Source organism: Microtus oregoni, unplaced genomic scaffold (assembly GCF_018167655.1).
Source record: "Microtus oregoni isolate MIOR12 unplaced genomic scaffold, Mior012 000083F_ref0000379, whole genome shotgun sequence".
Classification (NCBI taxonomy): Eukaryota; Metazoa; Chordata; class Mammalia; order Rodentia; family Cricetidae; genus Microtus; species Microtus oregoni.
Genome location: NW_024544543.1, coordinates 1,727,832 through 1,743,737, shown reverse-complemented (window position 1 = coordinate 1,743,737; position 15,906 = coordinate 1,727,832).

The following is a 15,906-nucleotide window of genomic DNA, read 5'->3' as shown; positions in this document are numbered from 1 at the left end:
GGGATTCTAGAAATCTGCCAGGGCCCTTTCAGTTAATGAGGGGCAGAGCAGAGCCCAGCTCCTCAACCAGCAGTTAAGTGCCTCCATCACATTGTATGGCCATGAACAAACTGCAAAGCACCACCGTGATAGACAAAGGTCATGTCAATGATATTTTACATGTCCCAAGTTAGTAATGATGAGCACCATGTTATGATGTTATTAATTTCCATCGTCTATCCCTCACTCAGTAGAGTCTTTTCACAATTTCCCTCCCCAGCAGTTTCAATAAGATGCCTGAAAATTTGTTTTGCTTTGTTGCAGATAATATGCTTACTAAGAGGCGTTGTTTTCTTTATGGGGCCTGTTCTCCTTCTAAATGTTCAATGCCTTTCTGATTTTATGGCTCAGAGTAGTTGATTGTTGACTCTGAACTCTTCCCTCCCACTCTCCAGGCTCTGCCTCCCGCCTGCTATTCAGATTCCTTTGCATTTAATCCCAGAAAGGCTAACTTGAATCCTTGAGATAGAAAATGCTTCGGAAAGCATGCACTTAACTCACTTAGTGTTCTCTCCCACCCTCTAAGTGTCCATTTTATGGAGTATGATTTTCGGACAATAATATAATCTCCTTCAGCAGTCCCCTGTAGCCTGGGTTGAGTCAGCTAATTAAAAGTTACCAAAATTTGAAATAAACCGAAGAAAAGAAAAAAATATTGAGGAACTGGACAAGAAAAAGCTGTTTAAATGTATTTTTATTAGTTCTAGCCATAGCAAGCAAGGAAATAAAAGTGAAAGCCGGAGGTAGGAGAACAGGGTAGAAGAGCAGTGGATTCTTTAGTGCAGAGCACTGTTAACTCTCCAGCATGATGGATAACAAGTTTGGACTTTGATTAGGGTTCGGTGTGGCAAGCTGAAGGTTTGGAGAGAATGCTTCAGGCTGGGTCAGCTTACAGTAGCACAGGTGTCTTCTTTGTGTGTTTCCTGTCACTCTTTATGTTCACACCCTCCAGGACTTCTGGACTAGAGGAGCAGGAGCCAGGTTTCAACAATAATTAGTTGGAATGATTGTTTTCCAAATTTTATCTTTGATTGCCTTATTTTACCTAGATGTTTAGTTAGCCATCTTGTTAATCTTGAAGGTTCATTGATACCATGTTGTCTCTAAAGCCATATCTACCCATCAATATTTGGGGTGTGTGTCTGTGTGTGTGTGTGTCAGGGCAGAAATAAAGATAGAGTGATCCATTCACACTGCGTGTATCCAGGCTGACATGGAATTCCTAGTATAGCCAAGGCTTGCTATGCCCTTATGATCTCCTAGCCCAGGTTGCAGAGAAGAGTAATTAAACATGTATGTCCCTAGGCTTGGTCACCATTAATACTTCTGATGAAATTTCTTCCCAGGAGCCTGGTTCTCACTGATACCTAATTATACTTCCCAGGCTATGGCCCACATTTACTTGCCTAAATGGAGATGGTCAGACAGACAAGTAACTATCAGAGTGACCGGCCTTGAGGTAGATGACGTCGAAAACATTGAAAAAAGCAATGGCTTCCTCAGGACAGAGAAGGTGGTTCTCAATTGTTGACTGCAATAAAGACAGTCTGATGAGAAAAAGGAAGAAAGGAAAGAACTGCAAATCCTTGCTGAATACAGACAAAGAAACTTATGCAGACAGTTGTGCCCTCACAGAAGGAGTTTTATTCATTGTACATATGAATAGCAGAGCTTATGATTAGGGAGAATCAACAGTACCTGTTTAGGGTCTGAACAATCTGGAGGTTAATTTTCAATATTGTACATATACTCTATAAGTTATGAGTTGGAGCTGAAATGTATCCAGAAGACTGAGGTGTTAATGATCTGGTCTACAATGAAGCAATGTTCACAGCCTAGTCTTTGAGAAGTGACTTTATCTTGAGCGTTCTGTCTCATCTACTGATGCATTTGAAATATGATGCTATTGAAAGATAGTGGAAGCTTAGATCTAGTTAAGGTACTTGGTCAGTGGTGACTTGCCTTTAGGCACTATACACTGTTCTGGGTCTCTTCTTGTTTATCTCTTTAGCTGCATCATGGATGCATCTCCCTCTGCCACAGTTGCCATGACCGTGGTGTTCTGGCTTCCAGCAACAGTTCCAAACAATCAAAATCTAAAATCATGAACCCAGTTAAACATTTGCTCCTGACTTTTCTCTCTCAGTTATCTTGTTCCAGCAACAGAAAGAGACATATAAAATAGTTATAGAAGTTATAACTTCTTCCCCAGAAAGAAGACTCGGAACTTGCAGGAATGCAGGAAAGCATGGTTGTTGGGACAGCCTCATTGACACTAAAAAGGCTTTGAGGAAGCAGTGTGTCATGATCTGCTGAGAACGAATGGACTCATCAAAGCTTGTGAGAGAACCTGGATTGAAGAGCACATAGAGAAGCCTGCCCATGACAATGATGGGGTGGGGTAAGTGAGGTATGGCAGATTGCCCTGAATTTCTCTGGCTAGAAAGTAAAGCTTGGATAAAGTCTCTGTAGATGTAGGTTTTCTTTCAGTTAAAAGACCTCAATGCATTCCTCATGTATATTCAAAAAAGATTTGTTCCAAGGCCCCTCATTATGCCCCTTAACAATCAAATTCCATGCATGGATGGTTAAATCCTTTCTATAAAATAGCATGTTATTTGCATACGGCTCATGCAAATCCATCTTAACATATAAGTAATCTGAAGATCACTTATATTATGTATTGTAATGTACAGGCTTTGTAAATAATGGGTGCATTATATTATTTAGGAAATAAGGACAAGAAAAACGGGTGCTCATTTAGTCCTGACACATCTTGTTTTTGATCTGAAGTTAATATAATCCTCAGAGAGATACAGAAGGCCAATACATTTGCGTAGTAGTTGGAAAAATTTTGTAAACCATTTTTTTTTGTTTGTTTGCTTGTTTGTTTTAGCTGGTCTCTGAGAAAGTAGTGCTTCTTTTCTGAAAAGGTCAGCCTGCTCTCAGCAGCTAGTACAAGTGTGAAGGTTCAAACTGTCTCACGGCAAAACAGGAGATATCAAAACTGGTTGCAGTATCCTCAAACGCAGCATTTGATAGGTAGAAGAAAGAGAATACTTAGTACCCTATGAGTCCAAAGCCATCCCAGGATACATGAGGCCGTGTCTAAAGTCAATGGGGAAAATCAACAAATCAAAACCCAGGTAGTGTCTCAGACAGTTATGGAAATATATATATAGATCAGGTTCATTCCAAAAATTGCTTAGAAAATATGTTGTCCTTTGGACTCATACTGCCTGGAGAAGCCGAACTATCCACCATTCTTATTTCATGTAATTTCAAGTAGGGGCTCAAAAGTACCTGATCTTGGGCTGAAGAAATGGCTCAGCAGTTAAGAGCACCAATTGCTCTTCCAGAGGACCCAAGTTCAATTCCCAGCACCCACATGGCAGCTCACAACTGTCTGAAAATCCAGGGGATCTGACACTTTCACACCAATGTACATAAAATAAAGATAAATAAATAATAAAAATATTAAAAAAAATACCTTATCTTGCTGATCAAAAAGAATCCTTCATCAAGATATATTCAGGAACTTAGGATTCAGAGACACACCTGGCTAGAAGTACCAGGAAAATACACAACAAATTCCTTTGGCCTCACTAGCACACATGACCACCTTGATCTTTAACCATAATAAGAGTCTCCTATCACTATTTTTAATTTGTAAAACCCTATAAAGATAAATATTCAAGTATTCTTTTGGAGATTCCAGGAAAAGATCTTCCTCCAACTTGCTAACTTTCAATATAAATAGGTAGCAACTCTTCTTTGCCCTCAAAGCATGCCTAGATTCTAATGTGCCATATTTGTTTTTGCTTGCTGAGGCTGGGTGGAGGGTAGCACTATTTATTACTACAGCTTTGTTGTCAATGGTATGTTTATTTTTGCATCAAAAATGCACTTTCTGGTATTCTTAGACGTCCCTAGCTACTGCCAGGCACAATTAACCACTTTTGAGTTCCTATAGCACTCTGTACCTCTACCTAGAAAACAGCATTGTTAGTGATCTTAAGTACTTATTCCCTCAACACATTAGCAGCCCCCTGTAGACCTTCTACCCCGCTATTCTCCAGAGAAGCCATCTTGATACCTTGAATGGAGTTTGCACTCTACCAAATATCGACTGGTTGAGTATTTGCTTCCATAACGTTTCGGTCTTTACAATCAGACCCTAGCCATGAAGAAACAATTGAATAGCAATTGATCAACAGCCTCCCCTGGTAGCTTGAGAGAGTAAATGACCTTCTCCAGACCTCAAAGATTTCCTCACTCCCTATTGTCTAAAGAGAATCTTAACTACAGTGGTATTGAAATATCTATGCATAGGGACTTTCTGTATTGAATGTGCCTTGAAGCTTACATTTACACTTAGTTTCCAGAATAGCATAGGAGACTATTACTCAGCTCTCTGGAATATTTTTACAGGTCAAAAGAGAAGCTTGATATCTCGCAAATCCAAGCTCAGACAACGATCCATGTTTTGTGGCCTCATGGAATCTAACAGACTGGAGTGTAGAAGCCTGCAATAGAAGTGTGTCCTTGACAGATCACTTCAGTATTCTAGAGCTCTCTCTTCTGGAGCAGATTGACATGTCTGTTCTGTATTTATTCTCTGTTTCAGAGCCTCCCGCTCCCATTGCCTCTTTCACTCCCTATTGCTAAAGTGATTACTTCTGCTGGTTCCATGCTGTCTGTTGGGACAAACTGAGTACCCAACTTCTAGCTCCTTGGCAACATGTGGACACCAGAATCTATGGCCCAGTGTACACATCATCAAAGTCCTGAGCTCTTAGTTAAGATGGAATGGGTAACAAATAATAAAGGATAGAGCAGGAAGAGTAGCTTTTCTTGGCACCAGTGAGCTGGCACAGAAACACCCCTTCACAGAAGCAGGCCTCCAGTTTTCTACTTCCCCTTCGTCTAGATCATGTTCTTTTTGCTGGGTCCCCACTGTTCAAACAATACTTCCACTTGTAACCCTTTTTCTATAGCTCTGCTTGTGAGAAACATAGGTAGAGACACATCAGTATTTCCACACCACAAACCAAAGAAATAAAATACCTGATAGAAAGCATAAAGAGAGCAAGCTGGCTATATTTTTAGTAATAAAAATAGGAAACAGTAAATATCATCAAATCACCTTTAAAGGGTTTGAAAGTTGCAGTGAGATTTACTTGGTAAGCTTCAATCCAAATGTGCCAGTAGTTCAAAAAAACCTCTGTTTGTAATCACCAGGGTCCTATATTCCCTTGGGGTGCTGCTACTCTGGCTGTAGTGTGTAGAACTGCCTAGAAATCACAACAGGGATTGTAATCACAACAGCCAAATTAACCCAGGCTGACCATATTGCTTTATGCCCCAGGATAGGTTCTAGAAGCTGGAAAAGGAAGGCTCACTGATAGAAAATAACCAAGAGGTTAAAGGAGAGAGAGACATTATTTTTGAACTTTTAAAGAGAACATTATAAATAGAAAAAAACAATAGAAAAGCAGAAATTAAAAACAATAAGAACAAAAGCAAGTTGACAGTATCCCTGCTAATATGACAATTTTAGTACTGTAAGGCTGAACCTTATGGTATAATAGCTGAGTCCTAGCAAAACAGCCAAGGAGCATGGGTTTGGGGCACTTAGTCACAATGGCATTTTAGGTTAAACAATCATTGACTCAGCAGTGAAAAATGAGATAAATTAAAATTATTTTCTTCACAATGGCCGAGGGGCTTGGCAAGTAATATATTGACGAAATTTCCTGGACATAATAGGTTACATTAATTTTCAACTGCAAAACAATTCCTTCAGCATTATTTTTCAAGGAAAGAGAAAAGAAGAGAGAAGAAAACCAGCCTGTGCCTTGCACTATTTACTTCGAGCCTAAATGAGAAAACACACTTCAAGAAAAGATTAAGAAAGATGTATGGAGACACAGAGCCAAATCCTGACTGTAAAGAATTCAAGTTAATTGGTTACCCTTTTGCCTGTTCGATGTGGTCAGTATTAATCCAGCAACAATAGAAGCAAAGGTTATGAAAATCATTGCAGGGTGAGCTGGATGCTCAGCCCTCTGCTGAATAACTCACCTTTGTTCGCAAAACAGACCTGGGTTAGGATAGCTTGGTAGAAGAGCCCGGCCCAGTCTTCTCACAGGATAATAATGATTACTTTAGGTTCAATTTTGCATGCTCCCTGCAGAGCTGGACAAACAGGGCTGTACAGGGTATTGAGAGGATGGTTCTATCAGCTAGAGACAAATAGGAGCAAAAGCCCCTCTTCCTTTTCCTTTAACTATTTCACCACTTCCTACTAGACAGTTCCTGTCACCACAACCCACTCTTCTGCAGTCCTAGTATGAAGGCACCCACAGATTGTCTGTCAATTAGCAAGCTAAGTAAAACTTTCCTTAAAAACACTGAAATTAGAATTTCTTATAATTTTCATGTGTCTCTGTGTACACTTCTTCACAGAGTGCAATGCTATTTTCAGCCATTTAAAAATGGAAAAGACTTCCTCTTAGCTCTCATGCTGCAAACAAATAGCCAAAAGGGAGATGCCTTATGGAATTTCTTTTGTTTTTAGGAGTAAGGGACTTTGCTCTATTGGATAATTTCTTTCAAATACCAGGAGCAGTGTCCATACATCTTCGTGAGCTCTCTATAAAGGCAAGGCATACTTCTAAGTTCAGTTTCTGTTACCAGAACTTTCTCTCTATATTTTTTATATCTTGAAAATCAGAAAAAAAATTCAACCCTAACTTGTTCACTTGCTGTTTGCATGATGTCAAACTTTCTTCTGTAGCTAATTAAAGTCATGTGGGTTATATTTATTACGAGAAATGAATTAGTCTTCTATAAGTATATTACAACACTAAGGGCTGTACAGGGTATTGAGAGGATGGTTCTATCGGCTAGAGACAAATAGGAGCAAAAGCCCCTCTTCCTTTTCCTTTAACTATTTCACCACTTCCTACTAGACAGTTCCTGTCATCACAACCCACTCTTCTGCAGTCCTAGTATGAAGGCACCCACAGATTGTCTGTCAATTAGCAAGCTAAGTAAAACTTTCCTTAAAAACACTGAAATTAGAATTTATATTTTTGTTTTTGTCTTAGTTTTCTTTTACCACAGCAAAATGTCTGAGTAAAAGAACTTGAAGAGAAAAGATTTGTTTTGTTCAAGTCTCAGAGGTTTCAGTGGAAGGGCAACTGATTCTGTTATCTTGCGACTGATGGGAGACAGGGTGTCATAGTGGCAGATGGGTAGGGCAATGGTCAGTCAAACTCTCTACCAACTGGAAGGGTGGGTGAAGTACAGAGTGGACCAATACATAGTCTAGAAGTCACAAGCAATCAAAACCTTTTAAAATTGGGTCTCACATCCTAAGTTCTGCATATCTCAAAATAGCCCATCAGATTATCAAAAGGCAGCCCATAGAAGTCACAGTTCTCATGACGCAGTCTCATCTTTAAAGTCCATCAAATGACACTCAAGTTTTAGATCTTTAGCAAATGGCTTTGAGAAGAGGTGTTATAGAATCAAATGACATTAGTTTCTGGGCAGTGTTACATCTAGCGATGAGCGTAAAGCACATGCTCAGTAAAGAAGTACAAGTAGGCATTGTGTCTCCTTGGTGCTCAGACATGTCAAGTCACTTTGAGCGGGAGACCTATATGTGTAGAGACAAGTAGCCCATTCCCCCTAGCTTCCAGTGGTTATTAGTCTTGAGTATCCATGGCTAATAATTACTGAAGCTACTGGTAGATGACTTCCAGTTGTAGATAAAACAGTGTTTTCTGTCGATTTTTAGCTTCCTCGTTTCTTCTTGCTCTTCCTGCACCTTTTCCTTGATAGTTTTCAATTTCCCTCTTTTGCTCAAACTGCTAGCACCCTTTATGGTCACATCACTGCTTCAACATTCTCTCATAATTAAGCATCTCTTATTGCATTGACTTGGAAAGGGGAACATGGATGATTTTCAAATGGAAATAAAACACAGACTAAAATTATAAATTCCCAATAACTGAACATTAAGAAGTTAACTCTCATGGTTTTCTGAATCAGTTCAACAAAATGCCATATAGCTTTGAGATGATTCTGTGTGGTTCTGGAGACTGGGGAGTCCATACTCAATGTGCTAAAAGATTCTATCTCTGGATTCTAGAATGGGAAGGTGGCTATTGGCATCCTTTTACCCCTTCCCTGTCATTGTTTTCTTCTTTCAACCTGTTCCTGTCTAACTACCATCGTCAAGATCTTGATTTAAGCTTTTGAGTTTAATAGAGCACACGTATTCAGGATTGTGGCAGAGAGCTATACGATGTATACATTTATATGTGTATTTTTTCTGTGAAAAAGTAGTAAAATGACTATTTATACTAACGCATATTCCTAACACCTTTAGACTTTTTTGTACAAGGTAAAGAATAATCTTTGCTTTGATTCATTTAATATCTCCCCCTCAAAATTAAGGCATTATTAACTGTTGGGAAGCTGTCATTTTAGTTTCAAGCATAAATACTTATATGTCACTACCACCCAGAGATGTGTTTATTGCACATATAATCTTGTATGTGGATGCACATGATGCATGATTCTTTTATAGATGTAAATTTGTGTTTGTGTTATTTTTACAGCAGTGCCCCCATTCTTCTGAGCATGCTCTTCCTGTTTTGTGACTCACACACCTTCTCATTTTCCAGTGCAAAGCTTTCTCTACATTAAGGCTAGATAGTGGCCTCGGCTTTCCACCTACAGCAATCCACATCTCCTGCAGTCCCCTTGAGCTCTTATTGCTAAGGAGGTTCAGTGCCCAGATTTCTATTTTGCTATCAGCTGACATTTACGTTAGTGGACTGTCTTTCTGTTCGACTCCATCAGTACCCGCCCACACACTCTTAGTCTTTTGTATGATGACTCTGTAACTGGCATCCACAGCACAAAACCATTTAGATTTCCTGGAACCAAATTGCTTTCCAGAACTGCAATGCATGGAGCCGATGTAACTATTGATTTCTCGTTTGTTAGGGGCCTGTGATGAGGAGCTCCAGGCAGATACAGGCTGATGGCAAACACACCTCTTCACATCTGTGAACTTCTTGGGTCACGCTCCCTGGCTGCTGAGGCTACGGATTCTGCTATGCACTTTGCCTTCTTTACAAACTGCTATGCTGGTGCCTACAGCAAAAGATCTCCTGTGCCTCTTGCCACCTTCGAGACTATTTTGCCCTTTGTCTGCAGAGCCTGCTAACAGCAGGCCCCAGAAACCTCCAGTCATCTCAGCCAACGTGACCTTTTCTGGTGAAGCCAAGCCATATGGAGAGTGTCTTCCTGCTCACCTAAGTGTCCACTGAAAAGGACCCCTACCAGTGAGACACTCAGTTATTCATTCTTGCTTTTCCTTTTTAAAAAATTTCTGACTTAATTATCTGGTGCAAATAATTGATTGTTTCAGTGGCCAGTCATTCTTTTATTTTCCTATTATTGTTCAGACCTGGAGGCAACACCTGTGTGTCCAATGCCCAGTTGCAGCTCATTGGATTCTAAGAAAAACACATAATGTCTTAATACATCTTCATAAAAAATAACAGTTCCCTTCGAGGTAAATAATTATTGAAAATACTGTTGTTTTATTGTTTCATATTTCTTATTATTCAGCTTGATTTCTTTTCTTTGATCCTCATAATTAATTCGGAGATTTGCTCCAGGACTCATCTGATATATATATTTTCATCCCCTTCAACTTCCTCCAACTCCTACTTTTTGCCAACCTCCTCTGCTCAAAATTATGACCTCTTCTTTGGTATTTATTTTTAGATGTATATAACTTTCTGAGTCCAATTAGTGTTGCCCTTATTTATGTGTTCTTAGGACTCACTACTTAGAATTGGGATCTTCCCCAAATATCCCCCAAATAAAAAATAAACAAAAAGATTATCCATATAACATGGGAGATATCTTGAAGATTTTGATGTACTGTGTTAATATTGGTGAAACAATGTATACCACCTCAACTTTAATAAAAGTCATTGGAGTATCTCCTCAGTCAGCCCATTTTGTGGGTAAGATGAGCTAGAAGATAATGCTGAACTTCACCCTGTGATTTTTAAGTATCTATTTCACATTCTACTGTCTGTATCTCTCATCTGTCAGAAGACAGGTTCTATTCTCTGTAGAGTCTGAGAAGTATGTTCTGTCCAGCATCGATGGAAAGACCTAGAGTCTATGGGTCTTAGCTGGGTATTTGCCAGCACTGAAAGTTGCTGAATTTTATCTCAGTACTTCTTGCCCTAGGGGACGCATGATTCACTCTATATATCTAAGGTTCTCCCATTTATTGGTGTTTAGACCTTCTGGAGATATGGTACTCTCTGTTAGAAAGAGAATCATCTGTGATGCAGAGTGGCTTCCTTGATCCCCTCAACTTGTCTCCCTGAGACCCTACCTTTTATCTTACTCAGAAAATATGATTAGAGGGCATGCTAAATCAAACTGGTTATAGGATAACACTGAGAATTTCACATTGTGGATTACAATACATTTTCATATCTTCAGATCATTTGATGCATCCCATGAATTTCTTCTAGATTTCCTTAAAAACCATCCATTGAAATCTCCTGTATTTAAGAATATCTCTTTAACTTTTATAATGTATCAGGCTCTACTCTACTGACATGAAACATCCTTTCAGTAGGGTTGAGCACATCACTGCTTCCATATCTGAATTGTTCCCTCTTTCCGCACCTCAGTAGCTATTGGTCAAGAGAGGAATGGACATGTTTGCTTTGGTTTTCCTTTAGGTCATTTTCTACTAACTGAGGGATCCTCAAGATGTCATTTATTTTTCCCCATTAACATGCCAATATAATCACAAGAATGGAAACCTCTGCCATACAATGACAGAACACATCCCCACAGGTACTTCTCTATTCATTCATAATCTTCCTGCAGAGAATTTAGATCCTATGACAGCCTTCGGGAACTTTCATCACAGTATACCAGCCAAAAGGACTTCACCAGCCATTCCTGCCATTCTCACACAAGATACCCATTGATCAGATGACCTTTGGCGTTCCTAAAACACACAGTTACTTCTGGAAAGGCTCAGTAGCTGTGCTCCTTGATCTCTTGGTTTCATCCTTCAGATCACTGAGAACTCTTGTCCACATGCTATAGAATTATACGTATGTAAGTTCTATCTTTGAAGATCAAGATCCTGATAATACAATAACATAACAACCAGATTCAACCAGACTTGGGGGGGGGATTAATTTGACTATATAACAAATTGAAAAAAGAAAAGAGTAAACAAGGTTGCTACGCAGAACAATGGGATGACATGATGTACGTACAAAATTTTAAATTATTTTTATTCTTATTTTGGCCTGTTATAGTAATAGAAAAAACTATTAAGATTTAAAATAACATATCTTCAAGAATTTTATGTACCTCCACCAAGACTTCTTTGATTGCACTAAGTCAATATCTAGACCATGAAAATGCATAAATAAAGGTATCATTATCAGTCTTCAACAATATATTTTTGGGAGGCCCAAGATCATCCAGTAGTGGCTAATAGAATCAGTTCTCTCTCTCTCTCTCTCTCTCTCTCTCTCTCTCTCTCTCTCTCTCTCTCTCGTGGAGACATAGGAAACAGCAGCATTGGCAAGGCCTGTCTGCTCAATGTGTTCTTTGTCCAATGACCTTGAATAACAAGAGCTAAGATCAGTGAAAACATTTTTAAAATGTGACGTATCAATAGATCATGAAATCATCTTTGCCTTTTAGCCTTATTTAAGGGACTAGGTTGCTGGTGCTCGGAGGTCCAGCAGAGTTCACCTGGGCTAACCCTCATTTTCCAGATGAAGAACCTGCACCTGGGAGAAATTAAGTGAGTTACTTGAGGTCAGACAGAAAAGTCACATAGAGAGTTCAGCTGACAGTCTTGTCTTTTGCCATCAGTTCTCTTTCCTACAGGTGATGGCGATACAAAACCAATACAGCAGGGTTGTATTTTGACCAATGAATTTTAATCTGTCCCTTGGTTTCTGTTCACCTCCAAAACATAACTTTAAAGCCAATAGAAGTAGAAAAATCTGGGTGATATTTCCCAAAGGGCAAATATTTCCTTAAATCAATGTCTCCTTAGGGATGGCTTTCTTACCTTTGTAAAAAATCATCTTGAAATCAGATCTTTTTTACAAGAATAAAATCATACCTGGACTCATTTTTTCTTCTTTAACATATTAGTTCTTGAGTGCCAGATCTTAGGGATTCACAGGAGGCGTTTAGGCTAAGTGTAGAGACTGCCCAGGAGAGACAGGCTCAATGTACAGGACACAGAAAACTTTATTGTTTTTTGAAGCTCGAATAGAGAAATATTTTAAACTTATTTAGATCCTGAGCAAGGTCTAGTCAATATGCACATGGTCTAGGATTCCCCCTAAGATGATAGGCTTAGCAAACAAAGATTTAGGGAGCTTGCCATAAAGATCACTGGCCAGGGATAAGAAGGTATTGCTCTTCAAAAGCCAGTGAACAAGGTATTCACATCCAGGCTTCAGAAGCCCAAAGTTTGAAGAGGCTTCTAAACCAACATACCAATCCCTCTAAATTTCTTGCATTTTCCACTTCCAGTGTGGTTTCCCCATCTCCCTCAGCAACCTTCAGCCAAGCACAACGCTAGTCTTGCCATAGCCTTGTGTCACCAAGAGAATTTTAGCTTCCAACACACCACACTGACTATATATCCTCTAGCTCTCTGGCACACTCTCACCCATACTATCACTGCAACATAACTCAGTTATTGTGTTACTATCCACTAAATATGCCAATATTCCTCCATTAAGATGCACAGATTCAGTGTTGCCTAAACTAGCTTGGATTCTATGGCCATTAGTTATGACCACTCCATAAGTATGCACGGCCCCCTTAACTCCTCTTCTAGCATCTCCCGTTCCAATGCAAACCTGGCCAATCTAATGCTCTGTCTCTATGTGGCTCCAAAGGGGATGTAGCACAGCGGTGGGAAAAGACCAGTGATGCCACAAGGGAACAATAATGACTGACATGAGCAAGTCCCAGTGTCTCATGAAAAAAAAACTCAGTCAGGTTTATTTCTTCTCTGGCTCCTATAATTTCATTAGCTTTGATTACTCATCTTCCTCATTATCCCTTGACTACTTATCATCCCTCCCCTGCATAATGCAATAGGTTACTTTTTCTCATTGATGCTAATCAGAAGAGGGTTATTTTGTCACATAGAACCTATGCACTGTGTTGGCCTGCCTTGGTGTTTATAGTGACTTTTTATCTTAGGATATTCTACATCCACTCGTACAGTCTCCTACTTCTATATCCCTTCCCCCTGTATTTCTTCTCATCTTACTCTCTATAACTCAATCTGAACTACCCAATTCCTTTGTTCCTCTTTGCTGGTAATATTTTTAGAAGAGTTTTACTAAAAAGTAGAAAAAAAATCTTGACTTAAGATCCCCATAACTTATTATCAAGCTTTACAGTAAGATACAAATTAGCGTGTAACTGCAAGTTATATTGTATATGGATGATAAAAAAAAATGGATGGTTTTGCTACTCAAGTTATAAAACAAAAAAAAGAATGGTCTGATCTCTCAGACCCAGGAGAGCCAGCATTGGGGTGAGTTTCTGGCACCGCGGCACCAGTCTGGGAAGGGGAGCTCAGAGATTCCTTCGCCCCCTATCCTTCTTGAGCTCTCTGCAGGGCCTCCACTCCCTGAATACCGCCTCTTTCTTCCTAGCCCACCCAGCTTCCATCCAGAACCCTCCCCACTTCAGCCCCACCGCCCTCTTTCGGCACATAACATCATCCAGCACAGACTGTCTGGGCACTGGGTCCGAATCCTCGTGGCACCCAAGCTGGCGGGAGTCCCTTTGTTTCTATGGCCTGCCTGCACCAAGCAGGGTAGGTGCTTTGTTTGCGAGCTGCCCAACCAGCACGGAGACCTGATCTCTTGGCACTAGGAGAGCCAACGTTGTGGAGAGCCAGCGTTGGATAGGCAAGGAGACCTGATCCGGTAAAGAAGATCCATAAGGGAGCATTTGGAAGAAGAGATGGGCAGATGCCAAGGCAAGAAATCGCCCAACAAGCTGAAAAGCAACATGAAGCCACCAGAAACCAGCAACCTCACAACAGGAGGACATGAACAACTTAACAAGAAGAAGTAGAAAAGATTGACTTCATGAAAGTGATTGACGCCCTTAAACAGCATGTAAAAAACACCCTTATAGAAATGGATGAGAAATATAACAGAAAGTTTGAAGAATTGAATAAATCAGTGAATGATACCAGGATAACCAAGGAAAAACAATCAAACAGATAATGGAAACAGTGCAAGACTTGAAAACTGAAATGGAGACAAAGAAGAAAACACAAAAGGAGGGCTGGCTGGACATGGAAAATTTAAGAAAACAAACAGAGTCTACAGAAACAAGCATAACCAACAGAATACAAGAGTTAGAAGAAAGAATCTCAGATTCTGAAGATACCATAGAGAAAATAAACACACTGATCAAAGAAAACAGCAAGTCCAACAAACTCTCATCACAAAATATTCAGGAAATATGGGACACAATAAAAAGACCAAGCCTAAGAATAATAGGAGTAGAAGAAGGAGAAGAAGTGCAGCTCAATGGTCCAGAAAATATATTTAATAAAATTATAGAAGAAAACTTTCCCAACCTAAAGAAAGATATACCTATGAAGGTTCAAGAAGCATACAGAACACCCAATAGGCTGGATCAAAAAAAAAAAAAAACATCCCCTCACCATATAATTATCAAAACACAAAGCATACAGAATAAGGAAAGAATATTAAGAGCTGCAAAAGAAAAAGGCCAAATTACTTATAAAGGTAAACCTATCAGACTTACACCTGACTTCTCCATGGAAACCATGAAAGCCAGAAGGTCCTGGATAGATGTACTGCAGAAACTGAGAGACCATGGATGCAAGCCCAGATTACTATACCCAGCCAAGCTGTCGTTCACTATAAATGGAGAAAATAAAATTTTCCAGGATAAAAACAAATTTAAACAATACGCAGCCACAAATCCAGCCTTACAGAAAGTAATAGAAGGAAAATCACTAACCAAGGAGTCCAACAATGACCACAATAACTCAGACATCTAGAGACCCTTCACCAACACAAATCAAAGAAGGGAAACACACAAACTCTACGACTAAAAAAATGACCGGAGTTAACAACCATTGGTTATTAATATCACTTAATGTCAATGGACTCAACTCACCTATTAAAAGGCACAGGCTAAGAGATTGGATACGAAAAGAAGATCCAACATTCTGCTGTTTACAAGAAACACACCTCAACCACAAAGACAGGCACCTACTCAGAGTAAAGGGCTGGGAAAAGGCTTATCAAGCAAATGGACCTAAGAAACAAGCAGGTGTGGCCATACTAATCTCTAACAAAGTAGACTTCAAACTTAAATCAATCAGAAGAGATGGAGAGGGGCATTTTACACTCATACCAGGAACAGTTCATCAGGATGAAGTCTCAATCCTGAACATCTATGCCCCTAATATAAAAGCACCCACGTACATAAAAGAAACATTGCTAAAACTCAAGGCAGCCTTCAAACCGCACACACTAATAGTAGAAGACTTCAACACTCCTCTCTCACAAATGGACAGGTCAATCAGACAGAAACCTAACAGAGAAATAAGAGAATTAATGGAGTTAATGAATCAAATGGACTTAACAGACATCTAGAGAACATTCCACCCAAATAGGAAAGAATATACCTTCTTCTATGTAGCTCATGGAACCTTCTCAAAAATCGACCACATATTCGGTAGCAAAACAAACATCC